At 39.5% G+C, this 25,772-nt stretch overlaps 7 non-coding genes across 7 annotated transcripts; 2 read left to right on the top strand and 5 right to left on the bottom strand.

The window, feature by feature from the left end:
• Positions 1 to 11,201: 11,201 nt before the first annotated feature.
• Positions 11,202 to 11,274, bottom strand: Trnan-guu (transfer RNA asparagine (anticodon GUU)). Its single transcript has one exon. It is a non-coding gene; the product is annotated as a tRNA-Asn (tRNA).
• Positions 11,275 to 13,792: 2,518 nt separating this feature from the next.
• Trnan-guu (transfer RNA asparagine (anticodon GUU)) lies at positions 13,793 to 13,865 on the top strand. Its single transcript has one exon. It is a non-coding gene; the product is annotated as a tRNA-Asn (tRNA).
• Positions 13,866 to 14,774: 909 nt separating this feature from the next.
• Positions 14,775 to 14,847, bottom strand: Trnan-guu (transfer RNA asparagine (anticodon GUU)). Its single transcript has one exon. It is a non-coding gene; the product is annotated as a tRNA-Asn (tRNA).
• A 137-nt stretch (positions 14,848 to 14,984) lies between these two features.
• Positions 14,985 to 15,057, top strand: Trnan-guu (transfer RNA asparagine (anticodon GUU)). The gene has a single exon. It is a non-coding gene; the product is annotated as a tRNA-Asn (tRNA).
• A 4,398-nt stretch (positions 15,058 to 19,455) lies between these two features.
• On the bottom strand, positions 19,456 to 19,528 carry Trnan-guu (transfer RNA asparagine (anticodon GUU)). Its single transcript has one exon. It is a non-coding gene; the product is annotated as a tRNA-Asn (tRNA).
• A 211-nt stretch (positions 19,529 to 19,739) lies between these two features.
• Trnan-guu (transfer RNA asparagine (anticodon GUU)) lies at positions 19,740 to 19,812 on the bottom strand. Its single transcript has one exon. It is a non-coding gene; the product is annotated as a tRNA-Asn (tRNA).
• Positions 19,813 to 20,138: 326 nt separating this feature from the next.
• On the bottom strand, positions 20,139 to 20,211 carry Trnan-guu (transfer RNA asparagine (anticodon GUU)). Its single transcript has one exon. It is a non-coding gene; the product is annotated as a tRNA-Asn (tRNA).
• Between the last annotated feature and the right edge of the window lie 5,561 nt (positions 20,212 to 25,772).

Below are 25,772 nucleotides of genomic sequence, written 5' to 3'. Positions count from 1 at the left end.
GCGACACGGCTTGCCACCCGGCTTTATAATATTTTCAAAACTCATAGAGTAATACGTATCTATATCCTTAGATACTTCATCTAAAGCCATTTCGCTAAATTTCTCCGTAATTCTAAATATTTTCTCTTGTATCTCAGTTGCTGCGTCGGCGCAAGACGCAAGGTCGTCTCGATATGGCTTCTCGTAAGATTCGAGTGAAAGGTCTGTTTCAGGTGCCGAATTTTCTGAGCTGCTAGGCTTTGATTCATTTGAAGGGTCAATCGAACAGGGTTTGCTTGTACTCAGGGTTGATAAAAGCTTCACTATGTTTAAGACACAAGATTCACTTTTGCAGCAATTATCAGGCGCACGGTTGCAATAGAACGGCTTTGCTGTACAGCATTTACACATCTTGTCTTTAACCTTAGGTTTTTCTTCACCTTTGTTGCTTTCTTGGCTTACCTTTTTAGCAAAAAGCGTCGGGTCATTAGCTCTGACTCTGCCGTACAGAGCACGGCCGATATTACAAATGGATTCACAGAGTTCTTTCCCAGTATCTGATTTGTTGTCATTTGTTTTTGTAAAGCTGTTTGATTTAGTAGCTGTCGCGCCTTCTGTTTGTCCATTTACGGGATTATGCTTGCATGAGTCTGGGTCGTGTACGCTAGGCAACGAATTAGCTCCACGCGTCGCTACTCCACTGTACAAATCAGCTAGCAAAGCACTTCTTTCAAGGTCTTCGTCGAGTCTTTTCATTAGTGTATTGAATTTTTCAAAGTTTCTCTTAGAACCTTCACTTAGATGAGTACTGGTGCATGATGTAGAATGTGTATTACCTTTACTCTCATCTTTGGCGGGTTTGTTCTCTTTAGTAAACGCAGATCCACATACTGGGTCGCATTTACCTTTCATATTCTTTTTACCTTCATCACAACACGAGTTTTTACTAACTGAAGGATATGATCCCGCCAAATCTATACAAATGTGGCTGTCACTATCCAATGACATGCTCCTACACGAATGGTAACTTTCAGATAGAACTGCAGAATTTTTTGTATTACTATTTGCTTTGCGCATCGTTTCCTTTCTTATTTGACATATTTTGCAGTTTTTAGATAAATCTTCCAATTTAACGACTGTTTTTGCTGGAGCATAACCGCTGATTTCCATCAAACAGTTTTTGCATATTCTTTCACCAAGTCTTACGTCATTAGCCGAGCTAGATCGCCCAGTATTAGATGTATTAGTATCTTGTTTTGATTTTTCCTCTGCGTGATAGCTCCGTATTTTTCTACAGTCTATTGTGTATCCTTGATTTTCTATCGGCCTCTCAATGGTCCTTATTTTTTTGTCATTCGTTTCATCAGCTTTAGCATGTTTGCTGGATTTGTATGGCAATTGTGAAAAACTGTCTTTTATGTGAGCGAATTTACTTTTTGTTTTTTGATTTTCATTTTCTATAGTTTGGCCGACTACTTTTAATAGTGCTTTTATTGCAGGTTTATTAGTTTTGTCTTCAAACTTAACGTCACTTGGTCTTCGATTATCCCCTACAACAGTATACTTCAACTGGCAGGGAGTTACTGGCTTAACTTTATTAACTTGATTTTTCTCCAACTGACAAGGGTTTCTATCCTCAATCACTTTACCGCAACAATTTTGAGATTTTTGAGGTGGCTTATTTGGTTTACAGCTAACAATCCGTGGTTCTGTAATGACTATTTCATTTACGCCACTATCTATTGAGATAGCTATGGTCTCAGTATCAGCATTCGTCTGCCTTACGCTCTTGCCAGTAACATATTTCGGAGAATGAATACAAATGTTTACTGTGGATTTATTTTTGTTGCAATCACAAACATCTGTTTTACATACATCGATAGCTTGTGAGCCTTTCTTTGTATCTTTTGGTCGTATATGACTTTTAGCTTCTTGTATAGTTTTAGATTTAAATATTATGTTGTCAGTACTGAGGCTGGAATTACAAGTTTCTGGTATTTCGCAACGCGACGTAGATGGTACCGGTTCCGATATACATGAACGTAATCTAGGATCATACATCTGAGTAGCTCCTTTGACTTGCTCTGATTTTATTGATTTTGATGTGATACTGGGATTAACGTTCGCGGAACAAGTGCTCGTTGAGGCATCTTTTAGTCTTTGTATAGTCATTTCGACATTCTCGGCTATCTTTTTTAATATTTCTTTTTCTTTATCTGTTTCTGATGGACATACACAAGGGTATGTCCCCTTATCAAGTAATAAGTCATGTGTTGAGCCTGATGGGTATGCAGCTTTGTGGTGGTGTAATAAATGGGGTAGCTCACTCGTTGCGTCATGCGGATGTGGTGCTTTGTGATCGTGGTATGGACGGAGTGGCTCCTCCTTATGGATAAAGTTATGCATTGACCCAGGCGGGTAAGTTGCTAGGTGGTGGTGTAATAAATGGGATGGCTCATGTTCATGAGAAATATCATGTGTTCTATGCATGGATGTTGAGCATGGATGCGACGGTCGGGATTGGTGTGGTGTGGATGAATGGGTTGGTGGATGCAATGAAAGCGATCCCCTTGGAAACTTATGGCATGCGTCACATGTTGCGTCATGCGAATGTGGTGCTTTGTGGTCGTGGTATGGACGGAGTGGCTCCTCCTTATGGATAAAGTTATGCATTGACCCAGGCGGGTAAGTTGCTAGGTGGTGGTGTAATAAATGGGATGGCTCATGTTTATGAGAAATATCGTGTGTTTTATGCGTGGATGTTGAGCATGGATGCGCCGGTCGGGATTGGTGTGGTGTGGATAAATGGGTTGGTGGATGCAATGACAACGATCGCCTTGGAAACTCTGGGCATGGAAAAGTTGTGCATGGTGAGAAGTCCGTATTACACGCTTTATCAGCTGTTTCTGGCTTCTTCTTATCATCTGATGGTTGATCACCGTTATTATCCTGTTTATTTTTTTCATTATTCTTCCTTAATTCCAAAGTTCTTTCAGTTCTTATTATTATTCTTTTTTCTTCGCTCACAGATCCGTCGAGTTTGCGAACCTTTTTAAGCTTGATTATTTTTTCGGTCACTTCAACAGAGTTTGAAGTTTTCATGACACGGCGAGCTTTCCTCATTTGGCTTTGATGGCTTAATTTCGGTGTAACTTGGTGACTGGAATTTGAAGATCCTACGCAAAGGGACGGTGACGCTGATTTGTCTGAACTTGTTACAATTGTTATATTCGTTTTGAGAGAAGCAAGAGATTGGGGACATACTGGGCACACACTGCGTTGTGAAACAGGCTTTTCTAAGATTGATGAATCATGTGTTGTATCCCCTGACGGATATTGTTTTGCTGAAGATGATTTTATCTCTTTCAATAGTTTAGCAGTCTTAGGCATGATCGTCGCAGCACATTGAAAACATGGCTTTAGAAGTCGATGCAACGAACAAAATGATAGACAAGAAGCTTCTAGTCGAATATCTCTTGAGTGAACACTTCCGCAAGGTCTGTTTTCCTGCTGCACACTGGCAGTATCGGACCTGACTAAACACGGTTTACTTAATTCAGCAGCTATACAAGGTGTCCTGTAAGCCAATAGCTTGTCTACTACGCGATTCAGCGTTTGAGCCGCTTCTATTAATTTGTCAGCAGATGCTTGGCAGCTTGCACATGGTGTTATAGGTTTTGGAATATAAGGTTTTGTTGCCAGCGGACAAGGTGCGTGTGCTGAAGCTTTTGATGAGCAAGGCAGTCTAGATGCAGGAGTGGGACACGGTGCCACAATTGGTTCTGGTGGGAAAGAGCAAGGTGCTGCACAGGGTTTTGGAGGAGGTGGACCTGTACCACATGGTGCAGGGCCACAGGGAGGCTTACAAGGTTTTTCTGCCGGTGGTGTGGAACACGGTGGTTGGCCAACTAGCTTACAAGGCTCTAATGGAATTTTGATAACTTTTGGCGCTCCTATAGGTTTCAGAACTGGTCGCTTAAAATCAAGCATTTGTGGTCTTTGTTTAAAAATAAAATGTGGGGATACCGGTTTTGGCAGAGGTGGTGGTGGAGGAGGAGGAGGGGGAGGGGGAGGGGCTGGCAGTGCTACAGGTTCTGGCTTCGGAGGCTCTGGTTCTGGAGGAGGAGTCGTCACTTTCGGGGGAGTAATGACCTTCTCGGGGGGAGGAGTAACTACTTTGGGGGGAGTTTCTACCTTGGGAGGAGGCGGAGGCCTCAGAGACATAGGCGGCAAACATGAGGCGGTGCCTTCAGTAGTGCAGCACGTTGTTCCAGGGTATGCCTTAGCCAATGCTTTTATATCATCCATATGCGTGTCCAGATATTCTAATAACTGCTTTCCGACATTTGCGCACGGTACGTATACGATTGGTACGTCCGAAGGACCCAATCGTAAGGCTTTTGCGCAAATTTCACAGACAGGCTCCTTGGCCTCGACATCACATCTGAAGTATCTGGCACAGCAAGTACACAGTTTGATTTTCGGAACAGAGGCTTTCTTCGTTTTGAGTTGTTTAAACCTTTTCAGTCTGAAATTGTCTTCTCGCTCGCGTTCCTCCAACTCGCTAAGAATGTACTGAAGTGTGATTGTGAGTCTTGGTATTATAACCTTCGATAATACGTTCTGTTTCCTGTAAAAGCAAATATCGTAGGTATACAGTGACTTTTGCATTGCTATAAAAGTAAGTATTGTCTAAAAGCTGTCGATTACTCACCATTAAATTTCTGAAATCAAAACATGTATCCCGTGTATTTAAATTAAGGAGAATGCGCAAGAAATCCAGAAATATCTGCATTTTACCCTAAGTTGTCGACGATATGAAATAATGCAATACAACATACCTATGCAGTTTCTGAGAAATGCGTGAACAATCAAACATACATACACATGTGATAAACATCCTATATACGTCCCACTACTGGGGACAGGCCTCCCCTCAATCAACCGGAGAGGGTATGGAGCATACACATTAATTTGTTTTTTTTTTTATTTCATAGGTTTTTTAATTTTGCGACAAGAAATCCACTTAATATCAAATCAGAATCATGATCTGAATCATCCCACTCATTATTCGTTACGATTTCACTAACACCTTATATATACATACATAAATTGATAACCCCCTTCTTATTTGACTTCGGTTAAAAAACGGCCTAACTGTCTTGGTATGTTTATAAGATACATCGTAATATTGAGTTCTCGACAACTGCATTGATATCAAGTACTTTGAAAAATACTGTGTGTACATTTGTATTAATTTATTATTAAGCAATGTCATAACTAAAACGTTTGTTTGTTACAGAAAAATCTTTTGAACAACTCGCTTTATCCAACTCTGGCCATTGTTTGCACTTTGGGTAGTAAAAATCTAACGCCGAAGTGCAGAGTCGCATAGGACCGAATTTAGGTATCAAACCGTACTCGGATTTGGCTTTTCTACTCCCTATCAAGAATCCTCGCCAAATTGGTTCTATCATGGAGCAATAACCCACTTTTTTGTCTTTACCGCTTCCTTCACCCTCATCATGAGACACAGTATCCTCGTAGGAGCCTTCCCCATGTCTAATTGTAACAATTTCTTTAACTTCATCTATCGTGCCATCAGGGTTGATAATTCGTTTAATTTTTATAATCTTCTCAACTCCTTTCTCCGTTACGCTAGATTCTGACGACGTAACGATTGATCGGGATGCAACATTATTTGATAGCTTTACTTTAGAACTTTTACCGCTCGGCCCTTTTGAAGAGAAACCGGAGAAGCCACATGAATCACATATTGTATGAAATGACATCATGTCAAACATATTTCTGTCCTGATCTTCATCGTCAGCGGGGCCAGCACACTTACAAGTTTGACAAGAACATTTTTTCGTTCCAGATCCAGCACGACTTGGTGTTCCCCCAGCCTTACATGAACCGTATGAACTGCTTTTAGAACGTAAACTATCTTTATGAGGCAATTGTTCTTGAATAGAAATCCTAGCCTTGGTGCTTTGACAAGATTTGATGAAGTCAGCCACGCTCCTTGTGATTAGATTTTCACGTTTCAATTTATCAACTAAACTCAGTACGCTATCTATATTTTTACTGAGTACTTCCAAAATACTTTCAGCTTTGTTTTCTTCCTCTACCTGTCCATTTGCTTCTTTTTCTGCATCTAATACAATCTTTTTTATTTTTTCACATTGATCTATAAACTTTTCCACACTTTCAGACAAGAAACCTTCCCTTTCTGCTTGTTTACTCATGACAATGGCTTCATCAAGTTCGTCGGCCAATTTTTTGAAATCGCTCTTGTCGTGTTCTTTATCTTGATGATCCAATTTTGACTTAAATATTTTACAGGCATCTAGGAATTTTTCTATACTTTGTGTGTTCATTCCTTTTTCTGTTAAATCAGCCCTAATTTTGTCAATATTACTAAGTTGTTCTTCCAAAAGTTTGACTTTGCTGTCCTTTACAGGTTTTTTATTCTGTTGTTTATAAGTATCGATTTTAATTTTAACCACTTTACACGACCGAATAAATTCGTCAATTCCTGGTGTATTGACTCCTTCTCTCTTACATTCATGGGTCATCCGTTCAACTTTATCGATGTAGCGTTTTAAAGCATCTAATTCACAAGTAGGTGGGTGTGAATCATCAATGAAATTATCAATCTTTGTTTCCACTTCTTCGCATTTGGTTACGAAGTCTTCCATACTCGGGGTCATCTTTGCTTTAGTTCTGATTTCCATGCCAGTACTCATGACTTCTCGCAGGTTTACCTTAAGTTGTTTTAAGGGAGTCGAGGTCCCTGAAGAGCTAAAGCATTCGTTCATTTTTTGTTTAACGTTTTCACAGCATCTTAAAAACTCTGGATATTTCATAGACATCCCGGCTTCCATAAATCCTTTACTAAGTCGCATTATTTCTTGCAGTTGCTGCTTAAGGTACTCTAATCGGTCTTTTTTTATTTCTTCTGACCTTACTCTTGGGTATACTTTACGCGGCTTACGATCACGGGAACTGCATGGAGCTGGCGAAGAACTTCGACTTCGATCTTTAACGGCTGTTTCTTCATAGGGTTTGCGGCTCGTAGAAGTAGTTGATATGGATTTTGGAGTAAGAACCCTACGTTTTGATGGCGTCTTCGGTGGTGTTTTTGGTGGAGTTTTTCGATCTTTTGGCTTGTATATGCCAAATGGTTTGGGGCTTGCACAAATGCCTTTACATACTTTTCTACAAGTATCTGAGCATACCATATCTAATGATGGTATGATGGGAGGCACATGTGGTGGTGAAGGGATTTTAGGTGGCGGCGGTGGCGGCGGTGGTGGCGGTGGTTTTGGTTCTGGTAGCGGTATAGGTTCTGGTTCATCTTTCGGAACTACAACCTTTAATAGGTCAGGTCTTCTTGGTCTTGGGATTTCCGTTGGCTTCTTTCGTTCATCATCCTTGTTTTTCCTCTTTTGTTTGTACTGTACTACCTTCTTTATCCTGAACAGTTCTTCTCTTTCCAACTCTTCCAGTTCTATAAGGATGTACCGCATTGTGGTCTGTATCCGAGGTATGATCAACTTTGAAAGAACATTTCCCCGCCTGTAGACAATCATACTTAGTCACAATACGTTTTTTAAAGCTGCCGCGTGTCACCCTTTCTCCGTTCTAAGGACTAGTTGGTTATTTTGGTTTTCTAATCTGGTTGATAAGATATTAGCCGAATCATTTAGGCATTATCATGTTGTTTGCTATTTTCTACTGTTACATTCGGCTGATCTTTTAATTCAATATATCTTATTCTAGAGATACGTAAATTAGGTTACATAAAATGAATTTTTGTTAAAATGGTGACCCGTGTGTTTATGAAATCGAGCAGCTTGGTGTATGCATCGTTAGTGCTTTTTAAATCACAAATATTTAGAATTATTGGCTGTTAATGCAAATTATCTCGCGTCGATATATAGTGGCACAATATATCGTAATCTTGTTCTGTTTCTCCGCTTTCCTGTTGCAGAATATTTTTTTTATTTCAACTGCCGATGGCTCTTATGTTTCGCTATCAAGGACTGTACAGGTCTTAACATTGTCATATCTGTTCTTAATTTCTTATATATGACGACAAAATGTCGCACTTATTATTACATTTTTCTTTATTAAAATTCATAAATAATTTAAATAGGAAAAAGAAAATGTTTTTCGTTACCTTTAGATCTGTCTTTATTTAATAATCAGCATTGTCACCTTTAAATCTCTCTTTATTTAGTATTTCTATATCAGCATTTCGTAATTTATGTTTGGCCTAGGAAAGAACCCAAATCCCAAAAACTCAGCAGTATCCTTGAAAACATGGCAAGTCCTTATTTTTTACAATAACAGAATCGAGCGGCCTCCTAACATTATCGAGCGTAAAATACACATATTTCGTTTTATTTCTCATCATTTTCCTTGGATCATTAACAAAATATTTAGTCTACAGGCGAGGTACAAAAGTTTTGGCCCTTGAATAAACGAAACAAAGAAAGTGAATACATGTTTCTCTCTTTCAAAATAAATAATACCTTCTTCGTAAAAGAGTGTGAAAAACCAAATCCGTCCAGTCCTTAGACAGACGAAAAGGGTGAGATAATCGGCAGCTTTTTTTTAAATTATAACTTATTAAATGAATACGTTTTTGAAAATGCCTTTTGAGATTATTTCTTACTGCACTTTTTTAAAGCTTTAATATACAGTCGGCTCGACCGTTATAGACGGCGATACGGCTCACCACCTATCACGTTGGTCTAACAGAAAGCTAGGTAAGGCGTGGGTACTTAGTTAATCTTGCGATGGATGTACCTCTGAGATATGAACGTGAGCTTTTGTTATGCTTTAATATACATCATCATCAGCCGTACGACGCCCACTGCTGGACATAGGCCTCCCCCAAGGAACTCCACGACGATCGGTCCTGCGCTGCCAGCGGCTTCCCGCGACCTTCACCAGATCGTCGGTCCACCTTGGTGCGGGCCTTTAATATACATTTTGTCCAAATGGTATATTTCACAGATCGAATGGTATATTTAGGCCCTTATTAACCAACACTTTTGGAAAATATGAATCAAATGTGCCATCGAAATTATATCAAATGGCATTTTCAAAAATTCTATCAACTATCGTCTGGCCGCGAATGCTTTACCGTGCTTAGGGAAGTAGATTATGATTTGCGGGGAGGTGAGGTAAGGGGGGGAGGAGCAGGAGAGAGAAAGCAATAGTTCAAATACTATTTATTCTATCATTGACAGACAAAGATAGAATGGAGCTTGAGCCACGCTGTTGCCTAAGCCACGATATAGCACTCTTGGTCAGACTTTTAGTACCAACTACATTCGCTAAAAGTGAAATAAGTGACAATGATTCACTAATAAATGAGACACCTAAATATGACATTGAAATCCTAAAACGCAATAGGCTACTTGGCAACGTAGACAAATTAGATATTTTCTATAGAATTAGTATGGAATAGGGTAGTTTTCACCTAGTCAAATCAGTTACTTTTTACTAAACATCAAAACACGAAATTACTATGCAATTTGTATCAAAAAGTACAGGTTACTTTTTGGAAGTCATAGAAAACTTGACGAAATTTTCTATTAAAATTCAAATATAAGTTAAGTATCTAGAAAAATCTCTATTTATTTAGTAAACAAAATTTCATAATTTATTTTTAAACTAGGTAACTACCCAATTGCTGTCGTGTGACGTCAATAACAAAAGCGGTCACACGTCGTGGAGGCGGATTAAAAGGCCACATTGAATCAATTCATCTAAAAAAGCAAAATTACTATTTGACATTTGTTGACAGTGTACAAATGTCAAATGGCAATAATGCTTTTCTGATGAATTGCTTCAATGTGGCATTCTTAGACCCTCCGACTGCTACTTAATTCATAATTAAAATTCTTAACCAAGTCTAAAAGAAAATTAAGATTAACTTTATTTCCAGATGAGCATTTTATGATTCGCCCAATTAAATACCCTATTATTTTATTCTTTACAACAGATAGAAGCAAATATAGATGAAATTACAATATACTGTGGTATATCGTCAGTGGAAAGGCAAAATTACGTAAGCACCAAAAGGCAATTTCGAGAAAGAACCCTTTAAAGATTTTTAGTTTTTTTTTTGTCATAACATTTTAGCAATTTATCCAGGTTAGATGACGTTAACGTAAGATTACATTGTGTTTTAATTTTCTATGTTCAGCTAATACATGGACTTTCTTCTTTTTTTTGGAGCTTACATAACTTTTGCTTTTGCAATGACTATAATGATGATGATACTATTATTGAGTGGGTTTTGGGGGGTTAAAAAGGCCACATTAAAGCAATTCAGCAATGTTGCTATTAGGTATTTTTATAATATGTGCTTCATTACCCGTATATCAAATAGCAATATTGCTTTTCAGATGGATTGCCTCAATGTGGCCTTTTTAGACGCCCTGATCTTACTTGGTAGCAGACTTGTGGGCGTACTCGACAGACGCGAAGCTTTCTCGTAACTCAACCATGATAATCATTCTTTTCAGCAGGTCTTTCCATTTCTGTTTAGTATCCTTTATGCATTGCCCGCCTTTTTCTATACCCAAATGTGGGTATGGTGGAGTGTCCGTCTGTAACGAATCATCCATTGACCTCGTATAGATAAATAGACGACCAATCTCTGTAAAAAGAAAGTCCGCGGCGCATCTTGTCACAAGCGACGGCGTGTAACGATACTCTTCTTCTCTTCTTCTCTCGTGTGGGTTGTGAGGTGGATTACCAACCTCATCAACCCTGGTATCAGGGTTACTACTGAGACGCCAAAGGCCCCTGACATGACTCATGCAACGACTATGTACTTACATCAGTAAGTAGTAACCGGGACCAACGGCTTAAAGTGCCTTGCGAAAAATGGATCGTCTTACTTTCGGACAACCAGGTGAAATCAGGATTGAAATCAAGAGTCTCAAAAGTCTACACTGAATGAATTCATCCAAAAAAAAAACAATATTGCAATTTGACATTTGCGCATATTATAGCCATGACTACAAAATTTCAAACAACAATATTGCTTTTTTGAATGAATTGATACAATTTGGCCTTTTTAAAAAATATTGTGAAAATTACATTATAATAAATGTGCATTAATGGGTACAAAATAAACGCAACTAGATTATTATTAAGCCAGATAATAAAAATGAGTATTTTTTTAATAAAATATTCGCCCCCGGGTGGGCTCGAACCACCAACCTTTCGGTTAACAGCCGAACGCGCTAGCCATTGCGCCACGGAGGCGTTATGATATTCATTGTAATTATCATGCTATATAAAGTGGAGTAAGTAATATTTTAATTTAACCATTGAATAACGCAGACCAGCTTGAATTAGTTTTTTTCTTTGATTTGATTAAAATATCCAATTAATTATCTTAAGTGCAGTTTCCACTAACACAGTTGGCTCGGCCATTGTAGGCGGCGATACGGCTCACCTATCACATGATCTAACAGAAAGCTCGGTGAGGTGTGGGTATTCACCTACTTAGTTCATCTTGTGATGGATATACCTTTGATTACCCCATTGGTATACAGTCGTGACCTTCGTTATGTTCTAATTGTCGCAGCCGAGCAAACGCGCGTCCGAGGCAGCTCAAGACACGTCCACACCAGTCAAGGCATTTGGATCGCGAGGCTGCCGCGCGAGCCTGTTCGCTAGGTGGTTACGCGGCTATTAATACACAAGACGGGGTGACAATAGATAATCTTTCTGGTGTAAGTATGATTTAAAATATCTCGTGTGCAATAAAGCCATCATTCATAACATAATCGCAAGACGAACTAAGTACCCACACCTCACCGAGCTTTCTATTAGACCAACGTGATAGGTGAGCCGTATCGCCGTCTATGTTGTCGAGCCAACTGTGTTAGTGAAAACTGCACTTAAGATAAATTAGCAACTCAATGGTGCAAGTCCGGTACCGATGTTCAACCTCATGACTTTACAAATATAAGAACAAAATAAGGAGAAACTTACTTCGCCAATTTCGAATTGTATCACCTTCACACCAGATACAGTTTTGGTTGATGTCCGAAGTGACACGTGGGCCTGGGAACAAAAATATTACTTTAAGAAAAATATCGTAACATATAACACAGCACTCTGGAGCCATCCCACTCGCGTCAGTACTGCGGGGCGGAAGGCAAAGGGAAACCACTTCCCTATTTTTCCCTAAAAAAGTAGCATGGAGAATGCTACACCGACAAGAGCGTGGCTCTTAAATTGGTAATGATAACACAGCACGCATGGTATGGTGTATGAGCCTTATATCCGTCTTGCTTTTTTGTAATTGTTTTAGTGGAAATTTGATATGATGTTGTTGTCTTTTTTTTGTTTGTGGCGTCCTTTTATAATAAACTTTTTCTATTCTATTCTATTTTCCTTATATAATGGTGCTGATTCCTGAAAAAAAACATCTAATTTTATTTTAAGTTACTCGTATACCTGTATTTTTCTTATCCGCCAAAAAGGAAAAGGACGGAAAATAAAACAACAGGAATAAAATCTATGAAACACACGTCAATTTCACGCAAAATTTTTGACAATCCTCTCAAAATTTTACATAGGTCAAACGGGTCGCACAGTGCAGCCTATTTCATTCGCCCGGGATAAACATTCATTCTCGCATTAATTTTAAAATTGACAGCTGTCTGTCAATCATCTGTCTCTTTCCTTTTCGGCGGATAAGAACATGACAGATATAACTTAAAATAAAATTAGGAGGTGTGTACTGAAATCAGGGTCATTACTTTAATATTTTATCAGTTGTGTAAATCAATTTATTAACACTGAAATTGATATTAAGATTACTTTGTTAATGGTCTTTTGATGTAGCTATACTTATTGAAAAGGATAGTGATTATAATAAATCGCTTTATCTGATTGTTTTAAGTATGTCCTTGCAGGTTAACGTGCCTTTCGAAGCACGACATAGTTTAAGGATTATGCCGATTACAAGTATCATCATCATCATCCTCCAGCCCTTATCCCACTCGAAGTGGGGTCGGCACAACATGTATACCTCTTCCATTCATTTCTGTCAGACGTCATCTCAGCATAACTAACTCAGCATTTTATACTCACACTTTTCACACACATTTCCTTTTTTACGCAATCCACAGTTTTTTAGGTCGTCCTCTACCCCCATACCCGTATATACCGATCACTGTTCCCCAAACGATGGAACATCTTACATCGTGTCCTGCGTGCCCGAACAACTGCACGCAGGAGGATCTGATGAGCGCTGCAGATAGCGCCACACTTGTTGCCAAGTTTTGGGCCGATACAATTTAGTTCGCCATCGACACGATAAGAAGAAGACCGATTACAAGAAAAATAATTATTTATTTTTAATAGACAAAAAGCCGTAAAAACACCTACACCAACCCGCATTGGAGCAGCGTGGTGGAGTATGCTCCATACCTCCTCCAGTTGGTTGAGGGGAGGCCTGTGCCCAGCAGTGGGACGTATATAATATTTTATTTTTGTCTACCGTACGCAATAATAATAATATATGTTATGTTATGTAATAGACGCCACCCTTAGTCATACTTAGCAACAATACAAAATTATCGAATTTTGTCAATAGCGTTGCACATAATTTTTATTTTCATGTAAGTAACCGCGTCATATAAAGAAAAATGTGTTTGTGTAGGTATAATAAATGATGACAATGGCGATTGATTAAAGAATACCTATTGTTTATAATAAATTTAAACGATAACGTTATGTGATAAGAAATTTGGCAGAGTCACACACCGCCTCCGTGGCGCAATGGCTAGCGCGTTCGGCTGTTAACCGAAAGGTTGGTGGTTCGAGCCCACCCGGGGGCGAACATTTTGGACCTTAAAGTGTTTTTTTGCTATTTTGTTATATTGCCCTCGAACAGCAGAAGGTCGTCAAGTAACAAAAGTACATTTTGAGAAAACTGCAAAATCCTGAAAAACGAGTTTTCTAGATTTATTACTTATTGTTAAAACATATCTATTTATTTTTTAAATTACCGGTTCATGCCATGATTGTGATGGTATTTTGTAAAACTTCATCATCACTAGCCCATTAACGTCCCCACTGCTGGGGCACGGGCCTTCCCTATGGATGGATAGGGAGATCGGGCCTTAAACCACCACGCGGGCCCAGTGCAGATTGGTGGTTATGGTTATTAACGACTGCTAATGCAGCCGGGACCAACGGCTTAACGCGCCTTCCGGAGCACGGAGGAGCTCGAGATGAAAACTTTTTTTTTGTGGTCACCCATCCTAGGACCGGCCTTTGCAAAAGTTGCTTAACTTCAACAATCGCAGACCGAGCGCGTTTACCGCTGCGCCACCGAGCTCCTCAAAGTTGTAAAACTTATTGAAATATATATTTTTATAAAATATAAAATTGATATATAAGTTTAAATTAGTTACCACCAAGTCGTGGTTCACCAAGTATCACACAATAGTCACCACAGATCAGTCTACCTATGAGTCACTCCAGATCAAGCCATGTGTCACCTCGGATCAACCTACAGGTAACCTCGAATCCAGCCAAGTATCACCTTGGATCAAGCCATGGGTCATGACGGTTCAAACAATGAGTCATCTGGGATCAATCCATAAGTCATCTCGGATCACGATTTCAATGTGGACTGGAAAAGTTTTTAATAACTGTTACAAATTTTGGATCGGTGCACTGTAATTTAGATGTTATTTAAGCTAATTTAGTAACGAAATAATTACAAAAGTGCTTAAAATATTCGCCCCCGGGTGGGCTCGAACCACCAACCTTTCGGTTAACAGCCGAACGCGCTAGCCATTGCGCCACGGAGGCGTTATTTTTATTTAAATTTCAAATCTACTAAATTATTTAAAGAGTGAAAACGTCACCGATTTCGTAACTGAACAGCTTTTAATTATTGTACGTTTGTTTCACAGATTGCTTAATATATTTACAATAGTAATTGTAACGCCTCCGTGGCGCAATGGCTAGCGCGTTCGGCTGTTAACCGAAAGGTTGGTGGTTCGAGCCCACCCGGGGGCGAATATTTTGCTCTACGTAAAGTCATGTTACTTCTAATTTTTGCCAGTCAAGCATTCGTTTAAATTTATTTTCCTTAGACAACTATTATTATTCTTTATACATTGTCCTGATGAAAAGTATTTAATATAATATTTTATATATCCATAGATATTATATATCATCGTCAATTTAAGAGCCACGCTCTTGTCGGTGTAGCATTTTCCATTCCAGTTTATCAAAGGCCAATTCCTTGACTTCCCTATAAGACACGACGTTAACCTTTTCTTTAATCTGTTCCATGTAAGCTCTTCTTGGTCTTCCCTTTCATCTCTTTCCTTCTAGCTTTTCTTCTATGACGTTTTTAATAAATTCGTCGTATCTTATTAGGTGTCCAATCATCTTGCCTCTTCTGTCCTCAATAATTCTCACTATTTGTCTCTTTTCCCTTACTCTTACTAGCACTTCCTCATTTGTAACCCTAAATATATAATAGTGAGAATATAATCCTCATACATACATAAGGAGGAGCTCGGTGGCGCAGCGGTAAAAGCGCTCGGTCTGCGATTGTTGAAGTTAAGTAACTTTCGCAAAGGCCGGTCACAGGATGGGTGACCACAAAAAAAAAGTTTTCATCTCGAGCTCCTCCGTGCTTCGGAAGGCACGTTAAGCCGTTGGTCCCGGCTGCATTAGCAGTCGTTAATAACCACCAATCCGCACTGGGCCCGCGTGGTGGTTTGAGGCCCGATCTCCCCTATCCATCCAGGAAGGCCCGTGCCCCAGCAGTGGGGACGTTAATGGGCTGGTGATGATGACATATATAAGATCATGCTTATTTCCTGTTGGGGTAGGCAGAGACTACGGAATTACACTTAATACGATCCTGACACACCATCGCTTCTTCCATTCTCATCAAAGATCAGACATGTTCAATCAATAATACTTTATTGCACAACGATATATACAAAGGACATAAATATACGAATAAAAACCACCGGTATCGGTATGCTCACCGGTTAAAAGTACTTTTGACATGTCCTATCTTTAAAATAAAAAAAAAGCGAAAGTTGATGGTAGGGCTGGCAGAAGAAGACCGAGAAGGACTTACGACGACCAAATTGGAGATGTCCTTAGGAAAGGTTTAATACGATCTACTCTGTGCGTGTATGAAGCGATTGATGAATATGGAGGAAGCAAGAGAAGTGTGTCAGGATCGAAGCAAATGGAATTCTATAGTCTCTGCTTACCCCGGTGGGAAATAGGCGTGAGTTTATGTATCTATGTGTACCTTTAAAATCCTCGATCTGATGGCGTTATGTTCGCCTATGCCTTCCTCCTCCAACTCAAAAATCATGGAATTGAAGGCAATTATTAAAAACAAAACAATCATGAATTTTGCGACGGAAAATTGATATTAGCACAGAATCGTGAGCTGAATCATCCCCCTCAGTATTCGGTACTCTGTCACTAACACCCTGTATTAAACTAGCAAGTGAAAATAGCTCTTACTTACTTCTTTTTGCGTATCTTCAATAACCATTTTGTTCAGGTTCGGGTAGTAATATCTGCACCGTGCCAGGAAAATGTAGGCGTTTGCTAAGTCCTCATGAAAGTCTTCATACGATCTGATAAGAAACGGTTTGGTTTGTGTATTGTAAAACATCTCCTCCGTGCTTCGGAGGGCACGTTAAGCCGTTGGTCCCAGCTATTAGCCGTAAAAACACCTCCACCAACCCGCAGTGGAGCAGCGTGATGGAGTATGCTCCATACCCCCTCCGGTTGATTGAGGGGAGGCCTGTGTCCAGCAGTTGGGACGTATATAGGCTATTTATGTTATGTTGTTGTAAAAAAAATCATCATCATCTCCCTAGCATCATCGTTTCACGCGCCCCGCTTACTTAAACTGAAGGTTTGATAGGTCCGGTTTTTACAAAAGCGACTACCTGTTGGACCTTCCAACCTGAAGGGAAAACCAGCCCAATACAGGTTAGGCCTCCAAAACGCATTTCTCGGGTATATTGGTTTCCTTACGATGTTTTCCTTCACCGTTGACCACGTGATAATCATTTATAAAACTATTTGTATCGAAAACTATTCTTTTTTTTGACGTGACTTATGACGTTATGAGCCACAAGAATGCTTTCAAGTTAAGTTCCGTTCACCGCTCGTAACTTACTCGTTCAAATCTAAAGCGATCTTCCTGAGTTCCCTGCCTGTGGCCAGGGCAGTCCACTTCATCAGCTTCTTGCCCAGGTAAGCCAGATGCAGCCGGTTCCTCATTTGCTGCAGAGCCACTAAGGACGGCATGCAAGGATACCGGCCCACGCCGATTGAGGACGGTGTCTCCTCATCCTCTGAACAAACAAAACCGCGGGTAAAAGCTAGTAGTATGTACAATCAAAGAGCAAAAGTGCAGTCACTGAGCCCAGCGAATTTTTTTTTTAATTAAGTGCTTTAGAATTTAGCAGAGAACAGAAGTACATACATAAACTGCGATCTTTTTTTTTTTTTTTTTTTTTTTTTTTTTTTTTTTTTTTTTTTTTTTTTTTTTTTTTTTTTTTTTTTGACGTGACTTATTGTAGATTTGCCGCAGATGGCATTAACTACTTGGCCGGACAAATGGGGAGCGCTGAAGGCTCTCACCCGGTACAACGTTTAAGACAACAGGCCTGAGGGTGCCCAGTTGGGCGCGAACCTCGGCTCAGGGCGTCGTCTGAGAGGAAAAATATTTGAAAGAATTAATCGACTCTAGTGGGTCGATAGCGATAAGCGCTGAATGAGGGAAATCGTCGACCACGCCGGCGGGGTCGGTATCGGGGTCCTGAAGTGTTTGGTGTCGCGAGCTGATTGGCTGCCTCTATGGCTAGAGTAATCGGGTCGTCGGGATCGTATATTACGTCCTTCGGACGCCGATACTTTTCAGTACCGTCCCTAAGCGGGATGTATTCGGAAGCCGCAACTACCAGGGGATTTGGGTGGTGCGGAGCAGAATCGAAAAAACGTTTGGAAGCTAATTTGAGCCACTGGGCAATGGTTGGCAGACCTAGGTCAATGTGCAGATTTTCATTGCGAAGGAACCACGGAGCTCCCGTGGCTTTCCGCATGAAACGATTTTGTATTACCTGTAGACGGTGGATTTGAGAGGGACTCGCATGAGCGAAAACTACCCCTGCATAGGTCATGATCGGACGGATGCAAGTCGTGTAGATTTTCACCTTATTCCTAAGGGACAATTTACTTCGCTTGTTAAGAAGACAGTGAAGACGGCCCATTACAAACGCGGCGCGATCGCGCACACGTTTGATATGGGCCTTGAAAGTAAGACGTCTATCTAAGACTACGCCGAGATATTTGACTTGCTCCTCCCAAGGGATCGGCTTGCCAAACATCTTAATGATTTTAAGTTGACGGCGTGACCGTGGCGTGTTATAATAGCCCTTTGAAAAGTACACCGCTGCACTTTTCTCCGGGTTTACCTCGATTCTCCATTTGCGAAACCACTTGCCCAAGGCATTGGCCGCGCGTTGGAGGATTCCGGTCATCATAACTCGACCACGGCACGAAGAATAGATGGCTGTATCATCCGCAAATAAAGCTAATTCGGTATTAGGGGATTTGGGAATGTCACTAGTATACAATGAAAATAGTAAAGGGGAGAGGACGGAGCCTTGTGGGACTCCGGCATGTATCGGGTGCGGTGACGAGAGCGTCCCTTCTACGCGGTAGCGAAAGGTTCGATTTGAGAGGAAGTCTCGTATGATGTGCACGAGACGGTCTGGCACTCCCAGTGAATAAAGCTTGTAGATCAAGCCGTTGTGCCAGACTTTGTCGAACGCTTTCGCCACATCGAAGAAGAGCGCTCCCGTAGCGACAGGTTTTTTTAAGTTTAATCTACTGGAGATATGTTCAACAATACGGTGCACTTGTTGAACGCAGGAGTGTTTGGTTCTAAAACCAAACTGCTCTGGTGGAATAAGACTATTGGATTCGGCGTAGTCCCGTAATCTAGCAAATATGAGCCGCTCATAAATCTTCCCCATGGTGTTGAGGAGACTTATAGGGCGGTAACTGGAAGGTTCGTTTTTAGGTTTCCCAGGCTTTGGTATACCAATTACAATTGCTTCTTTCCACTGCTGTGGAAAGACGCAGTTGCTCATGGCGACGTTGAATATTGCCGTTAGTAAGCAGATGAGGGGAGCACCGAAGTTTTTAAGGACACGATTCGTGATACCGTCTGAGCCAGGGGCTTTTCGGGTATGAAATCTTTTGATGATACCTAGTACCTCTTCCTCAGTAACCTGTGGAAGAGGAGGATCGGTGGGAGATAAACTGCGATCAGACACATAACTCTTCTATATGCTTCGCCGTCGGGACAAACATCGAAGAAATATTAAATTTGACTGATTTTAGGTCCAAAATATTCGCCCCCGGGTGGGCTCGAACCACCAACCTTTCGGTTAACAGCCGAACGCGCTAGCCATTGCGCCACGGAGGCGTTAACAAGGTTATTGTATATCGTCAAGTGTTTTAAAAAAGAAAAATAATTAATAAAATAAATATTATAATAATTAACTACATATAAGGACCGCGTACTATAAACATATACACGATAATACATTCAAATGCGCAAGTTTTTATTCAACCAGTGTTTTTATTCAACTACGTATTAAAAAATAAATAAAACTAAATAAAAGGCGCAAAATATTCGCCCCCGGGTGGGCTCGAACCACCAACCTTTCGGTTAACAGCCGAACGCGCTAGCCATTGCGCCACGGAGGCGACACAATTACCAATGTATATTAAATAGTGTTATGAAATAAATATACGTAAAAGTCAAAAAATACTATACTGCAAGACATTTAACTACTTAACAATAACCATTTACTCATATATGTACAAAGGATTATACATTTTTGTAGACATTAGCTCACGACTATAACCCAATGGGGTAGTCGATAGATAGGTACAGAGCTTTCTGTTAGACCAACGCGATAGGTGGTAAGCCGTTTGACTGTCTTATAATGATCGAGCTAACGACATTTTTGTAGACGCAACCACACTTTATTAAATAATAAAAAAAGACATATATAAATGTGCAAAATATTCGCCCCCGGGTGGGCTCGAACCACCAACCTTTCGGTTAACAGCCGAACGCGCTAGCCATTGCGCCACGGAGGCGTTATTTTTACAATATAAATCGATTATTACTTTACAGCACCTGCTCATTAGTTGATATTGTATCATACTGGTACGTGCTTAACACAGTTGTGTATTCATATCATCAATAAGATTAATTAAATGCACTTGTTCAAATTTTTATAAGTCCTTCTTTTCGCCAACTACACTGGTTGTGAGAAGCTGCAGTAGTTTTAGGTTGATGAGATGTTAATTTTGTAAAAATCAACGATTCAAAGTGTGATTATCTGACTGTATTACCTTCTGAATAAAAATATATCTTATCTGTGTTTAATTCCCATGTACCAAATTGGGGGGAGCTTATTGTCATTAAACAGGCACAAATCTAGGAAACCACGTGGTATTAATTATCTATGATCAAGAGATGAATTTAAACTCATAAAGCCGAATTCAGTGTTAAACACCCCGAGCCGGGAATAAGTCACGTGTTCTCCGAACGGCCTTCGAACAGGCCCATCTTGGATTTCGAACAGGGCTATCACGGATTCGGAACAGGACAATCACGGATTCGGAATATGGCTATCACGGATTCGGAACAGGGCTATCACTTATTCGGAATAGAGCTATCACGGATTCGGAACAGGGCTATCACGGATTCAGAATAGGGCTACCACGAATCGGAGCAGTGCTTTCATGAATTCGGTACGATGCTATCAGGGATTTGGAAGAGTACTATCACGGGTTCGGACCAGTGCTATCACGGATTCGGAACGATGCTTCAGGGATTTGGAACAGTACTATCACGGGTTCGGAACAGGGCTATCACGGATTCGGAACAACAAGGCTATCACGCATAGTGTTTGTGTGTTTTTATGTTAATACTTTAACTACTTAAATTAACGCCATAACACACTTACGTTCATCTTCTTTAGACATGATGGAAAACTATTTCTTCTAATGCACTGGTTGTATAAATATAACTATTGCACAGTAAATAAACGTATTCTATTGCATTTCATAGTAAATAATGTATGAGATATTATAATATATTGAATATACCGTTATTCTGAAACATTTTTGCTGGTTTAAGTTACATTTTGTATTTGTTTATAAATATTTTTTTTATAAAAATAATTATTTAAAAAATATTTCTTGTATATTTTTACATGATATAACCAGACATTTTGATTTCAAAAAATGATGGATGACAGAATTTATTTTTCAATACGTGTTAAGTTGTCACGGAAACCTTCAGTTTGAGTGAAAGAAGATTCGTTAGACTAAGTAATTTCTAAGTAGTTGGTTAGCTTTTTTTTTAGGGACGGTACTGAAAAGTATCGGCGTCCGAAGGACGTAATATACGATCCCGGCGACCCGATTACTCTAGCCATAGAGGCAGCCAATCAGCTCGCGACACCAAACACAGGACCCCGATACCGACCCCGCCGGCGTGGTCGACGATTTCCCTCATTCAGCGCTTATCGCTATCGACCCACTAGGGTCGATTAATTCTTTCAAATATTTTTCCTCTCAGACGACGCCCTGAGCCGAGGTTCGCGCCCAACTGGGCACCCTCAGGCCTGTTGTCTTAAACGTTGTACCGAGTGAGAGCCTTCAGCACTCCTTATTTGTCCGGCCAAGTAGTTAATGCGATCTGCGGCAAATCTACCATAAGTCAATAACTCTATCACGCCTAAGAGTTTCATACTTTTGCGACGGGAAATTCCACTTAGTATCAACTCTGAATCATGGTCTTTATCATCTCTCAAAGTTTTCGTTACGGTTTCACTAACAACCTGTATACACCCACTTCTCGCCATCATCATCATCATCATCAGCCCATTAACGTGCCCACTGCTGGGGCACGGGCCTTCCCTATGGATGGATAGGGAGATCGGGCCTTAAACAATCACGCGGGCCCAGTGCGGATTGATGGTTATTAACGACTGCTAATGCAGCCGGGACCAACGGCTTAGCATGCCTTCCGAAGCACGGAGGAGCTCGAGATGAAAACTTTTTTTTTGTGGTCACCCATCCTATGACCGGCCTTTGCGAAAGTTGCTTTACTTCAACAATCGCAAACCAAGCGCGTTAACCGCTGCGCCACCGAGCTCCTCCACTTCTCGCCAGCTATCTTTAAATCTGTGGAAGTCCTTTCCAGACTCATCATCATCATCAATTTAAGAGCCACGCTCTTGTCGGTGTAGCATTTTCCATTCCAGTCTATCAAAGGCCAATTCCTTGACTTCCCTATAAGACACGACGTTAACCTTTTCTTTAATCTGTTCCATGTAAGCTCTTCTTGGTCTTCCCCTTCCTCTCTTTCCTTCTAGCTTTCCAGACTACGTTCCTCATAAATATAGGTAGATGGCGTTGTAAAGATTTTCCTTCGTTTAACTATCCATGGATAACAGACATTTTGCATCTTTTATCTATGTTTTTGGGCATAAATGATGACCCTTCTGATCAAAATAAAGTGAAACAATATATAAATAATGTAATCCAAATATCAAGCAACAATTATTTTTATATATGCTTTTGCCATCATATTGTATTTTGGAATAATTATGTACCCGAGTAATGAGAAAATAGGTATTTATCATGTTAAATCTCGACAACGTCATCTGTATTATTTTTAAGTCCCTAAGACCCTCATTCAAGCTGAATAAAATTGAATTCAGGGGGTTAAAATGGCCACATCGAAGCAATTCAATCAATCAATCAATAATACTTTATTGCGCAACAACAAAACAAAGGACATAAACGTACGAATAAAACATAAGCACAATAGGCGGCCTTATTGCTAAACAGCAATTTCTGCCAGGCAACCTTAGGGTGAAAGAAGAATTTATACTGCATTAGATGAATTGCTTCGATGTGGCCATTTTAACCCCCCAGTAGTGGTTATGGTGGTGGGTGGTATGCAGTACGCTCACGCCCGTAAACCCCAATGGGGTGGGCAGATCAACAAATACAACTTACGACCACTTTTAATACTAAGTCATTAGATCCTATATCTTTTTTGTGGTCTTGTGTTGGACTAGCGTCCAGAATCTATTGATTATTTCAATATAAAATCTTCATGTTCATACATAACCCTTACCTTTACAATCTCTTCAAAAGCTTTTGTGAAACAGAGCCGTAGAGAGTTCCGGACTTTAGGGTTCCGTTTTCCTAAGGTTAGTAACCGTACTCTGTCTGACTGACCGTCCGTCTGTCCTACCTTATAGGGCTGTTTTTCACATGATATTGTGTCCTACAGCTGACAATAATAAAGAAATAAAGAAAACTTTAAAAGTAATTTCAAAATAAGAAAACAAAATAAGATTCTTTTGTTCATTTTTTTTTTGTGTCCGTGTCGTGTGTATGAGTTTGTGCGTGTGTGTTGTTAATAGGTAACTCTAGTTAATAGAAACACAAAAACTTAAGGTAGACTTTTCTTTGCACAATAAAACATCAAAGTAGGTGTTATTATAGTGCTAATTAGCACAATATAAAACAATCAAACACAATAATAATAAAAAATCCAACCGATAAACCCGTTCGTGTTAAACATCCGGAATAAGATGAAAAAGAACTATTTTTTTTGGGTAGACACGAAAAATATACTGTATGGAACCTTCGGTGTGCGAACGCGAGTCACACTTATCTAGATTTTATTCTGAGGGGTTAAAATCTCATCCCCTTTGAGAGCATGTATTATTGGAATTAATTGTAAAGGCAGTACCACACATCTCGTGTAAAGATAGGTGTGAAGTGACGGCACATCGGTATAAAGCGTTGAGAATGGAAGGAGCAAACATTTTTCTAATATTATTACTGAAATATGTATAAACGTGGGACGAAGCGTGATGGAAACAATTACATTTTCTGTGCCACCTTGTTTATTTACCTTATTGCTGGCGGCCTTATTGCTGTTTAGCAATAAGGCCGCCTATTGTGCTTATGTTTTATTCGTATGTTTATGTCCTTTGTATATGTTGTTGTGCAATAAAGTATTATTGATTGATTGATTGATTGATTATTTTCCAGTTTTATCAGTTTTACACCTTCGACTTAAAAACTACCGACCGCCATTCGCCTGTCAATGCCTATTCCTCCCTTCTCTCTCGCTCACACTTCTATTTTAAAACACTTTTCTTTATACTTTAGTGGCTAGTAGAAATGATTTTTTGTAGCCTTAAAGTTTATTTTGACTACAAATGTAATAATTAATTGATATATTTATTTAATCACGTTGACATTCCTTAATATTGACATTGAATGTTATCAATTTAAATATAATAATATATTGGCCCCGATTCCTGCAGACACCGCCTAATTTTATTTAAAGTTATATCCGTCATTTTCATATCCGTCGAAAAGGAAAGGGACGGATGATTCACAGCTCTTAATTTTAGGAAGAATGAGTGAATGAACGAATAACCCGGGCGAATCAAAAGGTACGTCGCTGGTATGCAATCCGTTTGACGTGCTGTCTACTTAACTGTGTCGGGTTATTGACGGATGTAAAATTTTTAGACGGTTGGTTTAGATTTGTGCTTAAAATTGACGTGTGTTCCATAAATTTTATGCTTGTCGATTACCCGTCCCTTTCCTTTTCGGCGGATAAGAAAATGACAGATATAACTTAAAATAAAATTAGATGGTATTTACAGGAATTAGCACCATTGTATATTTGCACTGGGCCCGCGTGATGGTTTAAGACCCGATCTTCCTATCCATCCACAGGGAAGGCCCGTGCGCCAGCAGTGGGGACGTTAATGGGCTGATGATGATGATGATGATTGTATATTCATTTCTTTGACATTATTTTGTTAACTATGACTTTCATTGTAATAATTATTGTAATAATTTATGATTATCTCATTCCTTGTAAGTTTTTGCATGCCATACACTTGGTGGATCATGAGATCCTTATACATAAAATTATTGTGACCATCTTATAACAACCATGTATCCAAGCAAATAAAATTATTCTATTCTATTCTACCTACTTAAGTATTTTTGATACGAATCCGATATTAAGTAGCTGCTAATGGTGTGTGATGAAAAAATCTGAATGCCAACGAATCCACTAGAAAGAGAGATGTTTTATCATCAAATCAAATCAAAATATACTTTTAATAAAAATAAAATAATTACCTATAGTTTATTTCCTTGTAAACAGTGATAAAAAAAATCATTGACACTGTAACAGCCAAATACAGGTTAGCTAACATAGATAAAAGTAGTCGGGTGCATTTTTTTTAATAGGCACGTACTGGGTGGGAGTCTTCAGCGCCAAGTAGCCCTTGTCCGGCCAAGTAGTTAATGCAATTTGCAGCAAATCACAAAAATATTTATTCGTGAATGTTGCGTGTTACAAGATATTACAGTGTTGTCATCGGTCTCAGCACATTCAGCCAAGAATTCGCTTACGAATTTAAAATTGTCATGCAGATAACAAACTAAATCAACCTGAGAAATCAACATAATATATAATATGAACTTGACAATAATTCAATAACATAATTCAAATTTTAACTCAATAATAATAATTCCTAAATGTCATGCAGAATAATAAATCAATCATTAATTTCAATTTATTAATAAAAGTAACC

This window comes from Pectinophora gossypiella, chromosome 26 (assembly GCF_024362695.1).
Source record: "Pectinophora gossypiella chromosome 26, ilPecGoss1.1, whole genome shotgun sequence".
NCBI classification, from domain to species: domain Eukaryota; kingdom Metazoa; phylum Arthropoda; class Insecta; order Lepidoptera; family Gelechiidae; genus Pectinophora; species Pectinophora gossypiella.
Note: the sequence above shows the minus strand (reverse complement) of the source record. Positions and strands in the feature narration are given on the sequence as shown.